The sequence below is a fragment of the Callorhinus ursinus genome, unplaced genomic scaffold (assembly GCF_003265705.2).
Source record: "Callorhinus ursinus isolate GAN/ISIS: 27379988/994484 unplaced genomic scaffold, GSC_fseal_2.0 scaffold2, whole genome shotgun sequence".
NCBI classification, from domain to species: domain Eukaryota; kingdom Metazoa; phylum Chordata; class Mammalia; order Carnivora; family Otariidae; genus Callorhinus; species Callorhinus ursinus.
The window spans coordinates 36,805,383-36,822,155 of NW_027397064.1; the positions used below are offsets into that span (position 1 = coordinate 36,805,383).

General features: G+C 37.7%; 1 protein-coding gene across 5 annotated transcripts in view; it reads left to right on the forward strand.

Moving 5' to 3' along the window:
* Positions 1 to 16,773, forward strand: part of HECW2 (HECT, C2 and WW domain containing E3 ubiquitin protein ligase 2) — a 349,247-nt gene that overhangs the window by 17,696 nt on the left and 314,778 nt on the right. The window lies entirely within an intron of this gene.

The following is a 16,773-nucleotide window of genomic DNA, read 5'->3' on the forward strand; positions in this document are numbered from 1 at the left end:
AATAAATAAATAAATCTAAAAAAAAAAAAAAAAGAAACAACTTGACCTTGAATGAAGTTCCAATACGTCTTTAGGTAAATTTGGAAATAAAAAAATATTAAGAAAGAGAACAAGTGAAGCAAATTGTGCTCTTCAGTTAAAACAATGAAGTATTTCTAAAGGAAATATGTTTGCAATGATGTGTTGTATTAATTGTTTTATTTTTAGATATGTGTAACATTAAAGTGAAACAAAAGACTTACTGGGTAACTGTGGTATTTAAGATTAGAAATTTGTTTTCCTCCAACAAATTTTGGGGGAAATAAAATATTCCACTTCTCAATTTCCAAAATGTGAGAAGGTTTTATGTAGTGCTGTTAATCCCTACTGAGGGAAGGATGAAATTAGAAACAGGCTTGTTAAGGTATCTTATCACTGATGTTTTAGTTGTACAAGGTAGGGAAGCCTCTGACCTTTGCTAGAGAATGTAGTTAGTTCTAGGATTTCTTTGTGACAATAGCTCATATCAGTGTTGGGTAGTTAAATACCTGGAATTATAGGAATGGCCCATTCTTGCACTTTCCATCTACTTTTCCTTAGGTCAGCAGGTTCTATAGGTATGTTGTCCCCTGCCTTAGAGGTTGTCTCAGGTGACAGATACACAAACTCTCTTACTGTGACAAAGGTCACTGGTTTAGGACCTTTTTTCAGTTACCAACATCTTCTTTCTTGTTACCTAGCAGTAATCCTCTAAGCCAGTGCCTCCTATTTTATATTTAACATCAGCACCCCAATTCTGTTACCAGTTCCTATGGTTGTTTGGGTATGAGCTAATAAGCCAGTGTAATAAACACTTTCTCAAAATTACCTAATGATAGAAGCTTATTTCTGTCTAACATTTTCTCTTGCTATTTCGCTTATTTTTACCTGAGGTAGTGTTTTGGAAAAACTTCAGTCCTTCCCTCCCGTGTGTCTCCTTTACTTTCACACAGAACACCTCACTTCAGACACTTCCAGTTACCCAAAGTGTGGAGGTTTCCCCCCACCCAGCGATTCTCTGGCATACCAGCTGGTTGTCCTGTAATTTAACTCATTTCTGACACTGTGTATTTGGAGACAGCATCAGGTTCTACAGGTTAAGGGCTCACTTTCACACACTGCCATTTCATATGCCAGTCACAAGTAGTAGGTCCCCAGGTTATGTCCAACTTCTGGCCAACTTGGCTACACTTTGGAGGTTCCCATGACCTTTGGATTAGATTAATTTGCTAGAGCAGCTCATAGAACTCAGGGAAACACTTACTTATGTTTCCCAATTTATTAAAGGATATGGTAGAGGTCACAGATGAACAGCAAGATGAAGATACATAGGGTGAAGTTTGGAAGGGTCCCGAGGGCGGGGGCTTCTTTCCCTGTGGAGTTGGGGTGCACCACCTCCCAGGACATGAATGTGTTCACCCACCTGGAATCTCTCTGTACCCTGTGCTATTGGGATTTTTATGGAGGCTTCATCACGTAGGTACGAGAGAGATCATTAACTCTATTTGCAGCCCTTCTCTCTTCTCAAGAGAATGGAAGACAGGGCTGAAAATTCCAGTCTTCTAATCCATGGTTTGTTCCTTCTAATAACCTGCTCTCATTCCAGGACCCCACCTCAAGTCACCTTATTAGAGCAAAAGACACTTCTGTCACCTAGGAAATTACAAGGGTTTCAGAAAGCCCTGTGTCAGGAACAGGGATCAGAGACTACCTTGTATTTTTTTTCTATTATTTCACAGGTGGACGGGTAGTCTGGGATGGATAGGCCCTTTGAGCGCTGCTTGAGTCTTGTATTTTGTTGCTTTGCCACCCCTTAGGGTTCAACCATCTGCATGGTTGAAGCTGCCTCAGTTCCACATTTGTGTTCTAGCCTAAGAAGGGAGAGAAGCATGTAACATGGTAGGTGCATGCATCACCTCTACTCTGAGAACTCGTTCACCAGTGACAGCCACTGGTGAGAACTTAGTTCATGACCACACAGAAGCTGAATGGAGGCGGGCAGATGCATCCTCTGGCTGGGCAGCCATATGCCCAGTTGATACTCTGTTACTAAGAAAGAATGGGGAGTATATTTGGGGCAATGTCTAGCAACCTGCCATAGTTACTTAATTTTTCTGAACTTAGTTTTCTTATTTTTAAAATGGTGATAATATAATCTACCTTAGAGGATTATTTTGAAGAATAGGTAAGGTAATACATTATTTATTCCATTTCTGATATATAAAATATGCTCAATAAATATTAGCTATTAATTATGAAGATGTTTCTAATGACAAGAGCAACTTGTTTTATTGTTTTTTAAAGCTTAAAGAACTCTTAAGCAGTGTTCATGTTACTTCAAGAGAATTATACTATTTAAAGCAGTAAAAGTCACTAAATGCATGGAGATAACAGATCTTATAGAAATGTAACATCTAGGTGTTTTGTTTTAGCTTACTTTTGAAAAAGTATTATTAAGGGAAGAGCATTTCTTGCTATTTTTTAGAATGGTTTTAATGTAGATAACACATAAGTAGGTTTTGAGGTAAGTAGTCCATTAGAGTAATTTAATTTCACTTGCAAAATTTTTAGTTAGATTTTTCTTTTAAAATGGGTCATCGCTAGAAGCAATTCATTTATTTGGCAAGATATTCTTAACATATGGATTTACTGCAGAAGTGAGAATTCTAAAATGCCTTTGTAATTTTAAAAGTTGTTTTCTTGAGGGGTGCCTGGGTGTCTCAGTCGGATAAGTGTCTGGGTCTTGATTTCAGCTCGGGTCATGATCTCAGGGTCTTGACATCAAGCCCCTCTGCAGTGGGCTCCATGCTCAATGGGGAGTCTGCTTTGCTCTCTCTCTCCCTCCGCCCCTCCTCCTGCTCAGGCACACACACTCTCTCAAATAAATAAATACATCTTTAAAAAAAATAAACAAAAATTAAAAGTTGCTTTTTGGTATTTGGCTAGGGCGAATAAACTATAAAACCTCTTACTAACTTAAACCCAAAACTTCTTTTTTATTGATATTTTTAACGTATACCAATGAGGAGAAAATTTCCTAATATTTTAAACTGCCTGATTTTGAAAGTACAGAAAGTAATCCCTACTTCTCCTAGTATAATAGTATCGTAACTATTTTAGTCTATTATATATTATGTGTTGTTGGTAGCTAAAAAGAAATCCTTAAACAAATTACCTTTAATCTTTCATAGCTGGTTGTTACTATTTTTGAATAAAGAAAGATAACTTTAGTTTGGGTTCCTTTTTTATTTTATCCTGTTAGTTGTTAAGGATCATTCATTAACTTTTTTGAAAGCAATTCTTAGCAAAAGTCAGTTTTTGGTTAAAATAAAAAGATAAAAAGAAGCTAGGCATTTATTGAGGGATTTTAATTAGTTTTGTGAGATCATATGTTAATTTGGTTCAAGCAGTCCTTCCACTGGAAATACGTTTTAAATATGACAGCTAGGGTGCCTGGGTGCTCAGCTGGTTAAGTGTCTGCTTTTGGCTCAGGTCATGATCCCAGGGTTTTGGGATCAAGCCCCAGCGGCTGACTCTCTGCTCAGCAGGGAGCCTGCTTCTCCCTCTCCCTCTCCCTCTGTCTGCCACACTCTCTCTCTCTCTCTCTCTCTCTCTGTCAAATAAAAAAAATTATGACAAAGCTTACCTTTAAAACTGTGCATTAATCCCTTTCTCTCTTTAATGTTAAGAACATGAGAAACAAACAAGTGAAGAATAGGTTAAGTTTTATTTTGCTTTAGCATCTCTAAAGTGTGTTCATTTGTTGCATAAGAATTCTTCCTTGGTTTGCTATTTCTTGGGCCAAATGCCAGAAGGGGATATGTGTGCCATCTGCTTTGTCATCATCAGTTTTAGATAGCATTCCCCCAATTTAGGATGATTCTCATTGATTTAACCTGCAGCTTTTTGTAATATTTTTCTTCTTGATCTCTGCTGGCTAATTTTCTGAGTAATTTTAGGATGACCTTTACATGTACAGCTGACCCTCGAACAGCATAGGTCTGAATTGTGTGGGTCCACTTACTCGGGGCATTTTTTCCATAAATATAATTGAAAATTTTTTGGAGGTTTTCTCTTCTTTATAATTTTCTTTCTTTTTTTTTTTTTTAAAGATTTTATTTATTTATTTGACAGAGAGAGAGCACAAGTAGGCAGAGCAGAGGGCAGAGGGAGAGGGAGAAGCAGGCTCTCCGAGGAACAGGGGGCCCGACGTGGGGCTCGATCCCAGGACCCTGGTATCATGACCTGAGCCAAAGGCAGACGCTTAACCAACCGAGCCACCCAGGCACCCCTATAATTTTCTTAATAACATTCTCTTTTCTCTAGCTTACTTTATTGAGAGAATTCTTATTTATTGTTGTATATAATACAACACACAAAATATGTGTTAATCAGCTGTTATTGGTCTGTTATTGGTTAATAGTATGTAATTGGTAGGGCTCCCAGTCAACAGTAGGCTGGTAATAGTTTTAACTTATAAAGTTATATGTGGGTTTTCCACTATGTGGGGGTTGGCACCCCTCAACCCCAAGTTGTTCAAGTGTCTCCTGTGGGAAGATAGGGCTGGTGTTACACAGCTATCAGCCTCATAATCACTTCAGTTTGATTTCATTATTCACTTGGTGGGGAGCGTTGGGCTACGGACAGTTTTGAATTTTGCCAAAGCGTTTCTGTAACTCTGAAGAAATCGTTGAAGTACTTGCCTTGGAAACAATGGAAAGCAGAGAAACAGAAATGAGCGCTCAGCTTTTCATCTATTATCTTCTTACTACCCTGCTCATTAAACTTTTGAAGCTCCATTTTATTGTTAAATACATTTTTATTATGATCTATCTAGATTTAGAATATTGAATGCATTGTTCAGAGAGAACTGTAATTGCTATCAAACTCGAAGGGTAAATTAGTACTGGAAAATTCTGTAGTAGGAGGTATGAGGTTGAGGAACATAAGCTTTTATGGGAAAAATAAGGCTGAGGGGAAAAGAAACATTAATATGAGTGTTTAAATTAAAAAAAAGTTTGTATCCTCTTTCCCTCAGCCTTTAATTTTGAAAAATTACTAACTGTGAAAAAGTTGAAATAAAAAGAAAAACACATTTATACTCTTTATATCGATTGTTAACATTCTGTCACCTTGGATTCTCTCTCTACATGTCTATATGTTTTTAATGAATTTTTACACTTGATCTTAGCCAAAGGCTGAGAAGTGATTTTTTTCTGAACTTTTAAAGAATGAGTTGCAGACACCATTACACAGCACCGCTAAATACTTTCATGTTCCCTGAGAGTAAACAGTCTCCCACCACCCCAGTATTATTGTTACTGGTTTTTATCATCATTGTTAAGCCTAAGAAAATTTACCATAATTCAGTAATATCATCTCATGTACATTTTATGTTGAAATTATCCCACAACTTAAAAAAAAAATCCGGGATGCAGTCATGTTCATGCATTGCATTTGATCCTCATGTTTCTTCCTTTTGTTTTGTTTTATAACATTGATTTTTTTCTGAAGAGTTTAGACTGGTTGTAGAATGTTCCCCATTTTGAATTTGTCTCCTTGTTTCCCAACGTTTAGTTCAAGTTAGCATTTTTGTCAAGAAGCCAGTGGAGGTGATACCACTTACTGCATCACACCAGGAGGCACATGAGATCTGATCATCCTGCTGTTGGTGATGGTGATATGGGGCTACTTGGTTAAGTGGGGGCCCCACAGCTTTCCCATATACAAGTACATTTGTCCTTTTATGAGTAGTAGGTAATCCATGGGATGACGCTTGAGGTTAGGTGAATATTCTGTTTCCTATAATTTTTTCCCAAGAACTTTTAGTATTCATAGGTGATTCTTGCCTGAATCAGTTATCCTGGAGATTGCAAAGGGATTATTTTCTACTTGTATTATTCCTTTTCCATCGAATAGCTGGCATTTTGCAAGAAGAAATTCTCTCATCTCCCCCATTAACATGGATTTGTGAATTTTTAAAATTAGGTGTTGGGGCACCTAGGTGGCTCAGTTGGTTAAGTGTCCAACTCTTGATTTCAGCTCAGGTCGTGATCTCGGAGTTGTGAGATCAAACCCGCTCTGCACTCAGCAGGGATCCTGCTTAAGATTCTTTCTCTCCTTCTCCCTCTGCTTCTTCCCCTGCTTGTGTGCACTCTCTCTCAAAATAAATAAATGAAATCTTAAAAAAAAATAAAATTAGCATGCTCCACCGACAGAGCCAGGCATCCCAAAAAATTGTTTTTTATAATTAAATCCCAGCTAGTAAATACATAAGAAGTTACAGTTCGACCCCATTGTGCAACTTTTACTGAAATAATCTATACAGATAATGATTACCAATGAGTAGTCGAGCTGTAAGATGAAAGTTGATGCAGACATTTATAATGAAGGATCAGCCTGCCAACCATGATCCCACTGATTAATCTTAACACATTGAAAGTGCAAAAGCAAGAGATATTCTGTGCCTGTCCATGTGATGCAATAGGAAATTCTCAGTATCACCTGTGAAGTATTCTTGTAAAAAAATTGAACACAAACCTAGAAGTCTCTAGAAAAAATATCTAATTATAAGAAGTAAATGGGACAGAAGAAATACTGGGGAATAGAAGAATGTTTAAATGACATGAACATGAAGAAGTAATCAGTCAAATATGGAATGTAGGAGTTTCTTCAAAATGAATAATCTGATTTCTCCAACAAATCAATGACATGAAAGGAAGGCAGTGGTAGGGAAGATTGTTGTAGAATAAGAGACTTAAGAGTCTGAACAAGCAAATGCAGGAACTTGAATGGAAAATAATTACATTTATTTTCACTACTTCTAACTAAAATTTTTTTTAATATTTTATTATTTTTTTTATTTGACAGAGAGAGACACAGCGAGAGAGGGAACACAAGCAGGGGGAGTGGGAGAGGGAGAAGCAGGTCTCCCGCTGAGCAGGGACCCCCGATGTGGGGCTTGATCCCAGGACTCTGGGATCATGACCTGAGCCGCAGGCAGACGCTTAACGACTGAGCCACCCAGGCGCCCCTACTTCTAATTAAAATTTAACATTTCTTTAAATTATGAAAATAGGCAACAAGTCATACCAGTATTCACAGTACACATCACTTTATCACAACTAGAAATCAGCTATTTCAGATGTATTTGTATCACATTATAGTCATTGTATTTATCTCATATTTTCTAAATTTACCATAACTTTGAAATTATAATAGTTCTGAGACCTGATGTTATTTAATGCATTAATCTTGTTATTTAATGCATTAATAAAGAAGCATGTATACTGGTATATCAAAATTTAAAAAATTAGATGTTATAATTATTGATATTATACTTTTAGATGCACAAATTGTCCTAAATCTGGCACCACTGCACGCTAGCTCCTATGATCTTTTTATACATGACTTCTGTAGTTTTTGAGCACTTCTGTGCTTTTCAGAATAAATATTTTTAAGTGGCTAAAATAAAGTTATATTTATTTTATAATAAAAGAAATAAAGATATCTTAGACATTTTATACAAATTAATTTCCTTCTGTCATCAGTTGTTTGATGGAAAGTTCTCTGTTCCGTGTAGTGTCCCTAATATGTGCATAACTGGCTATTTGAAGATTACAAACATATCAAGAGGCCAGTTTCTGGTTTCTCAAAATCCTTTTCTGATTTATGATTCAGAATAAAGACTCCTGCGTGCTGCCTCCTGGGACTCTCTCTGATCCTGGAGAGGCAGAATCATGTGGATGCTTAAGATGGTAAAAAAGCTTCAGGATAGCCCTCCTCACACACATTTTTGCTCTGTTCCTCCTTCCTCCTATATCCTTTATAAATACAGTGTTTACTGGAGCTCATTTTCCATTATCTTTCCTAAATTTTAATTGGAAAACCCCCTACTGCTTCTCTGTCATCCGCTTTACCTCCTCTGTTACCAGCCTCTCTAAGCATGAAGCGCAGAAATCACCACTGAAAGCAGTTTAAGTAACTTACACAGGGACAAGTCATTAAATTTTAATTACTGGGGCCTTATCAAGAGAAGTTGCTGTGAAGTATACTGAAATTGAATCTCTCTTTTGTAAAGTTCTTATGTAAGTATGTGTAAGAATTTCAATTTCAGTCTGTATGATTTGTGTTGTCTCTAATTTGAAGGTTGGGAGGGATTGGCAGGCAGGCAGCAGGAGGAAGGAAGGGGACTGTGAAGGGGTCTGTTCCTAGACTGACATTATTTCATCCACCCGCTGCCTTTGGATCTTCTGTTTAACCACCTGTGAATCTGTTCAACACATTATTATTTAGGCTACATTTCTCTCGTCTTGACCACAAGACTGTTTTAAGAGACTCGTACCTTCCTGAAATCTAGATATGCTGTCTAAAGCATTGTTGTAATCCACTGTTCTTATAAGCCTGTCAAAAAGGAAATAAAGGGTTTAGCATAACTAATTCTCAGTGAAACATGCTGTTTTCTAGTGAATGCCTCTTTTTATCTCCCCTAAGTTCTCACAGACCACTTGTTCAGTAATCCATGTCAGAGGTTTGGGGGACAGGAAATCAGTAAATTCTGTGATTTTCAGAATTCACCCTTCCTCCTAACGTTTGGTCCATTCCCAGATGGCAGTCCTTTTCCTGCAGCTGGATGTTGGCTATGCTGCCAAATAAGGTAAAACTAATCGAGAAGTCATTGTATGGACCTAGACCTCTTTTATGGAAAATTCTTCTTGAGTACCCACCAAAAAAATGTCTGCAGACTCTGTTTGGAAAAAAGCTGACTAAAGAAAACCAATTATCTGGAAGCGCCTGTCAATTTTTTCTGCAGAAGAGAAGTCTTGTTACTGAACTAGTAAAATGTATATTTTTTAGATTATCAAAAATATGAATGCACAATAAATAATCTGTGTAAAGCTCAGTTTCCTGGCGCTAGTATGGGGAGCATGGGCATTTTAGTGAAGAAACAGTGGCTGAGATCTTTGCTGCTAAGGTTGGTCTCTGCACGTCAAGGTCACCTGGGTGTTTGTTAGGAAAGCAAAATCTTCGGCTCTGTTCTAGCCTAGTGAATCAGAATCTGCATTTGAACACTATCTCCAGGTGGTTCACATACAAATTAGGTTTGGGAAGCACTGGAAATCATTTTTGTAAGTCTGTCCCTTTCTGCACATAGCTGGTTGGGTGATAAAGGCTCATTTTGTGAAGTACCTGCCCATACTAAATAGCATATTTAGGAAAATCCTTTTAGAGTGAAAGCATTTCACATGTATTCTGTAAATGTGTATTGGCACAATATCGTTGTTAGATATTAACCTTCCCACATTGCTCCTTCCAAGAAGACTTAAAGAGATGTTTCCAAGATACCAAGAATACTATTTTTTTAAAAATGTGATTTTTAAGTGATTGTGCTAGTCGTAGGCTAGAGTGCTCAACTACTTCCTCCCCTTTCCTTGCTTTATATATTCTTTGTATTTTGTTGATACCAATGGTTAAAATTTTGAAGTCATGCTTCCACTTGTATGGAGAGACTTTCGGCTGCCTCTGTTTGCAGGATGGCCACTCTATTTCACAAGGCTGGAGGGTTGGGGCAGAGGTGCTGATTTACTGCATTACCCTGTGTGTAGTACTCAGCTGAACATTAGGTGTCAGTGATTCATATTAGCCTGGCATTGGCTTTGATAATGTTGATGGCAGCTTGACATAACCCAGGTTTTCCCAGCTTTTTAGATGTTTCACTTATATCTAGAGGTGATGGGGTGATGGTGAAGAAATCGAGCCTCCTCCCCTCATGGGTCTCTCACATCTCTAGATATTTCTGAGGGGTGGGTGGGTCAGATGTGCCTCTGATAGGCTCATAAATGTGCTGTTGAAGCAAATGCCTTAAGCCAGTGCCCGACTGCAGCGACATCTTACTGGCTCACTCGGTGGGAGGCCCACCGGGAGCTGCGGGTAATGAGCGGACAGAGGGCGGCAGTATAGTGGCATGAAAAAGAGGATTTTGTTTGGAATTAGCTGGGTATGGGTTTGAATCCCACCTCTTCTGCTTGTTAGTTTTGTGACTTAGTAGCAGTTTTTTAACCTCTGATTTTTGAGTTACATACTTGTAAGAATAAGGTTAATTGATTTCTTTCGGGGTTGCTGTGAGGCCCATCGTAATGAGATGATATATTAATAGGCCAATACTGTGCCTGACACAGAGTAGGTGCCCATTGAATATTAAGTACACATTACCATATACATTTGGTATATTAAATAATTCCTTACCAGTTTTTTTTAATGGCTGCTCCAGGTAAACTAAATAGGGATTTAAGTAGCTTCTGATAGTTTTGTCCATCAAGTGTATTTCCAAGTGATTCTTTGCCAGGTAAGCATCATCTTTTGTTGTCATCACTGTATGGCAGTCCTTGGCCTTCAAAGGCACAGTGTTTTCAGCCTGGCAGATTCATCAGCTGGATCATAGCCAGGAAGGATTACATGTCCAGAAAACTGAGAATATTCCATTTTACATAGAGGATATGCCAACATGTAGTCAGAGTCAGGAAAAAGAGAGGATATGCGTAAAGCAGTAACATTAACTGTGGTGAAAAGGGCTTCAGTGAATTATTAATCGTCTTTGAATGGTTGCGGTATGTGGAATTATTTTTCATGAAGAAGGCCATGAAATGTGATTTTTATTGTTATTTTGTTATCTAGTCCTTCCTTTTTCCATGGATCCAAACTGAACTCTTATCATCTAATAACATTTTACATATAACTCATGTCTTTTATGCAGTGAGATGTTTTGATAGGATCCATATTGACATTTTTTTCTTTGCTTAGTCCTACACGAGGGGAATCTGTTCATTCTTGATGTAGGACATACTTATCTTTATTCCTGGTGTACTTATTCAGGGCTCTGTTGTAGGTTTTGTAATCCTCCTTTGGCTTTTAAGCTAGAGGGCTAAGAGTGCATTGTGTTCCTGTGGTCTTTATCGTTTATGGATCTGTTGTCTAAAGCAGAGATTTTCTGATGCCTTGTCTTTGTTATCTTTTTATAAAGGTGAGAATTTATTCCTGGATGATCTGAGAAACCTACAAGTAATTTCCAAGCCAGCAGTTTTGCACACCACAGAATGTATTGCTTATTGTTTTTCTAGGCTAAGCTCCAACGATTGACTTCTTATTGGTGCACTGCATGCTGGGAAGTGTAGTTGGTGGGAATTAAAGTGGAATTGGTACAAGAAAAGAAGTATTGGTAGATGGGGGGCAGCTCCCTGCTGCCCTAGAAAGCAGCACGAGGGAGTAGTTTGCTTTCCTTTTGTGCAAAGCCCAGATCTGGGCAGGGAGGGGTGGGGAAGTGCAGATATTTTTTGGTAGGGTGGAATTCTCCTACCTGACTACCTGCCTCCTTCTTTGATTTAGGTCTCAGGGCTTCAAGTGAGGGTTAGGAGATGTTTCTCTCAAATTTCCAGGACCTCAAAAATGTTACTGAGAAGTCAGTGAGCCAATGAGTGTAAATCGGGAGTTGCTTGTTTTCTGCCGTTGTAATTCAGAAATCTTAAAAACAAAAACCCTCTCCACCCACATCTGAGATGCCTGGGAGATAGATACCCTTCTAGGTGAATAGCTTCTTGTCTTCTGTGGCACTTGGGGCTGGGTGATTTGAGTGAGATACTGAGGTTACTGACTGAAGAGATTTTATTGGTTATGTGGAAATGACACTAGCATATAAATGTGTTTTGAGGCTTGTGTGGGTTGAATATTGTTGATGGCTCAAGGTAACGCTGTCTCTGGTGAAAAACTTATGCAGTCCTTGGGGCATCAGTTTGATTAAATGTAAAGGTCTGTAAGAGTCTCCTTTGGTCTAGTGAGTCATCAGCCTGAAGTCCTCTCCAGACAGTTGCTTTGCAAATCAGAGTTTAAATGCATTATGTCCCTTAGACCAACAATTTGGTGCAATTTTCTACCATGTTTTCTTGGTCACTGCTTCATTCCGATGGCAATCGAGTAGTGCCCGGGGGTATAATTTTGTTGCAGGATGTAATACAAACACCTATTACCATTTGTAATGCTCTGTTTACTTGTTTACTTGTTTTTTGTCTGTCTTCTCAATAGTCTTTAAGCAGTGGACATATTTGTTTTATTCTCCACTGTGTGCTCAGAGCCTAGGGCTGTATTGGGCATGTGATAGGTGTTTTACACATATTTGCTGAAGAAATGAATGAACTTGGAAGAGTCTAAGTGTCTTCAGTTTTATAGGGGAGTTATAGACTTAAGTTTTTGACTTTTGTCGGCTAACCCACAACTTCAATTAACTGGATTCTAAAATCTCTTGCAGGTATAGTAGAATTACTGCATGTAATCCATACTGTGAGAAGAATTTGAACAAAAGAATTTGAATAGTTTTGGAGAACTGTTGTTTGCACGTGAAATACATTTTCTAACGATTTGCAGAAACAGTTGTTAGCTTCCAGTGTATCTAAATTTGATTCCTAGAAAGCAGCTGTAGTAAAACATGACAGCTTGTGAGAAAGGATTGGATTTTCTTCCCTTTGGGCCCACCGTACCCAGTCTTTCTGGGCTTTGGAGCACAGCCATTTTTCTTCTGGGGCTTGACCAGGTTAGGTTAATGAGAACAGCTTTGGTAGAGCAGGATGGAGATTTGGAGGTATTTTTGGATCTAGGTTTATGTTGAGAGGGTCCTAGAGACTTCATTCTCAGGCTGGATCTAGAAGTTCGTTTCTCCTCATTCTCTGAAGAGAAAGGATCTTCCCCTTCACTGCCATGCTGGCCTCTACCTTGCTCCACCAAAGGAAAATCCAGTGCAACCAAATGGTGAAGATTCTGAGTCATAGCAGAGGAAGAGGAGAGTGAACCTGGGGCTCTGGATAGGAGCGAAGACACTTGAGGACCATAGGGAAACAGAAGAGGGGAAGGACTTCCCTGTGCCTCCCAAAGTGATCATGTTATGAACTGGGATTTAGAGAACTATAAAACAACTTTTGTACCATCCTCTGTACTCTGTGTTTCACCTTGTAATAGTAAGACTTTTCTGCTGATGGACTGTATTTCTGTTTTCTCTGAAGTTGAAGTTTAGGTCATCTACTGTGAATGAGGCAAACAGAGGCTGTCTGAAAATTTTGAGAGTGGAGAAAGTAAGAAATAGTTGTCATGGAAGTGGACCGGAGAGCTGCCCAGGGAAAATCTAGAAGGATTTCCAGGCAGTTGAGGGCCCGAGGACTACTTTGGGAAATATAAAAGTGTCTGGCACAAACGTGGTTGGTCAGCATCACATCCTCCAGGAAGCCTTCTTTGACCATAAATCTTCAATTCTGGTTAAAACTTAAAATATCTTTCACTGATATTCTTACACCAACTTGGTCATTATAATTCTTATCATTTTGGCCTGAAATATTAGTTTCCTGCATCTCTCTCCTCAAGGACCAGGCATATCTTGATCTTTCATTATCTATAGGACATTGTGTTGTGTCCATCTTGTATTGGGCTCTAGGTAATGTTTGACTTAACAACAGATTGGGAAGAGAGGGAGAGAAGTGATTCAGGATTGTATATTGTTATAAAAGCTGGAGAGTAGAGAATGTTAAGAAAGAGCAATACTCAACAGAAAGAAATGCTAGGAAAAGAAAATTCAGGAATGAGAAGTATTGCATATGGTATGAAGTCACTGATGACCATGGGAAAAGAGCATTTTTGGCAAGATTTGGATCCTGAAGTCGGATTGTAGAGGCCCATGAAAAGAATGTATGATTAAGTAAATTACATTCCCTCAACATTTACTGTAATTTTCAATTCATGTTGATTCTCTTATAAATCAGGGAGTAGTTATTATACATCTGAGTTTAAAAGAAATTTATAATCATGTTTACCATTTAAACAAAGTTATCAGATACTATATTTAGATATCTTGAAACTGTATGGTATTGTAGAGCTATAAATCTTTACATCTTGTGGGGAGAAATTACACATATGTAAAGAAGCATATTAAATTCAAGTGTTTGTTCTGAGTTATCATCTGGAATAGAGTTTTAGTGGTAAACAGAAGCCAACTTCTGCCTGGTGGTGTCTACAAATATTAGTCTTTCCATTTCCTAGGGTGGAGTGATTCAAAATAGTTGTGTTTTCTATAGTCTGCCACTTTGTATAGCTTGAAATTCTTTGTTCTTTTAATATCTCATACAAATGCTTGTGAAGAATTGTATCTAATTACTATTTTTCCTTCTAATTACTATTTTTCCTTAACTCCTGCCCCTGTCCTTGGCTGTAAGAGTTATTGTGTTTCTTCCTAATAAAATGAGGTGGGCGTGTTTCTTAGTTGTTTTCACTGTGAAACTTTTTTTTTTTGGTCCCTGAGGTGTTGCGTTTCTTTGGCTCTTTCCTAACATATTAGGCAGATAGAGCTGTTTACTTGGTCTGTTGTGATGGAGATGAGAGGAACATTTGGATTTCATTGAATTTCCTAGTTGCTTATGGAGACGATGGCAGTAAAAATACTGGGCAAGAAGACAAATTCTTAGATTTTATCCTAATCAGAAGTTTGAATGTTTAGCACTGTCTTGCTGGCTAGCGATGAGGCATGAAAGATTTAAAATCTTTATTGATATTATTAGAAATTCTTTTCAGTCATTAATCTTTTGGGGTGTAACTAAGGTTTCTTTAGCATCTTGTTGTAGTTGACTGTATTTGGTCTTAAACTATAACAAATTACCAGGACAGAAGATCAGAATGGAATGTTCTCATTCATCAAACATATACCTTCATGGAAAATATTATTTAAATAGATGCCTAATAAATTATGGTACATTCTTACAATGGAATTCTATTTTGCCATTAAAAGTGATGATATAAAGAAAACATTTTGCCAGAAGATGGTCTTTGGTCTTTGTATTTTTTTCAACATTGTATAGCTTTTATTAAATGATTGTAATATGTGTTTATTAGAAATACATTTAAGCAAATTGAAGGAAACAAATTCTCCATGACATCACCAGTCTTCGTGGCAGTGTTTTTCTATATATGTGTATGCATACAGATATTCACACTAATTTAAAAAGCAATCGTCTGTGCATACTGTTTTTAGCCTGCACTTTTCCATATAAAAATATACTTTTCAACCTCATTTTTTATGAAGATTTTTAAATTAAATTAAATTTTTATTTTTAAAATTTTTTTTAAAGATTTTATTTGTTTACTTGACAGAGAGCGAGAGAGCACAAGCAGGGAGAGCAGCAGAGGGAGTGGGAGAAGCAGGCTTCCTGCAGGGAGCCTCACATGGGGTTCCCTCCCAGGACCCTGGGATCATGACCTGAGCCAAAGGCAGGTGCTTAACCTACTGAGCCACCCAGGCACCCCCAACAACATCATTCTTAATATGATGCATTGCAGTCCACCTCATAGATGTTCCACAATTTAGTTGTTGAATATTTGCTATTTTATGTCTCACTATAGGATTTAAACATTCCTGAAATAGCCTTAACTAAAACTTAATTAAGATGTAGCTTTAGTTAAAAAAAAAAAAGGTAGCCTTAGTTATTTCTTAGTTAAAATTTCTGCAAATGACCTCATTGGATAAAAAGCTATATATAGGTTTTTTTTTTTTAAGGCAATAAAGGTAGTCACAAAATAATATAAATTATAACATGATCTCATTTTTGTATCTATTTATCTATTTATGAATAGAAAAGAATAGTCTGGAAGGATATGTGTCAAAATGTTAACAGTGATTATCTCTGAGTGTTAGAAATAAGAGTGGTTTTCCCTTTATTCCTGATAACTTTATAGAGACTAAAAATTGATAATAAATTTGAAAAGAGAAGCTGTTTTATTATTTAAAGACCTTTAGTGAAAATTTCATGTCTGTAGTAATTTCTTAATTTCCTTTTTTATTTAGCTCATCTCTACTTCATAGAGATAAATCTAGAGTGACAGAAAAAAAAAAACACCCAGCTTTCCAGTTGTGATTCATTTTGTACGGGGGGTCACATCACTGTTAGAACTTGAATTTAAGTTGGGATTGGAAAATACATTTGATTATCAGGATCAAGAATGAAGTCTGCATGGAGACTTAGAAGCAGGAATTAGGATCTAAGCTCACAATACCAACCGAAGGATAGAAAGTCAGTCGGCCTCTTCAGGGCCCGGGCGTTAACAAGTGGATGAGTTAATAACCAAACCAGTGTCAGAGTCCAGCCTGAGACTGCAGACTGAAAGGTGAGCAGGCAAGCAAGGACAGAGTGCTGAGACCTTAAGTTAAGCAAATCTCAAATAGAACTGACCAAGGAGCAAGTCTCTTACCATTGAAAACCCAAGAATTGGGCAGGCCTCTTTTGTCCACATAGCCCCGCAGGTTACATTGTCATCTTTCCTTTGAGGTCCTTTCCTCATCAGTGAAACCTGTCAACTAAACCCTGGCAAATGACTGTCCCCTCAGACCACTGAGCTGTACCCTCTCTCACCTTTTCCTGGTGGTTCACATACCTTGTGAGAAATGGCTTGTGGGTCAGTTCAACCTAGAGTATTACAGCATTGCCTGCGACATATCAAGTCAATTGGTAAATATACTTTGCTATGAGTATTTTCTGGGAAAATGTCTGCAGAGGTAACACTGAAGAAAATTGCTTGTCTTATAATCTGTCTACACAGAAGTTTTAAGCACAAAAGGCTTTTTTTGTAAGAAAAAAAACTGTAAGAATAAGTTTAGAGTAGTTTGTAGATACAGATAGGACTGTGATATAGACATGGAAAGCTGTGGGGATGTTAGAGGAGAGTGAGAATGGT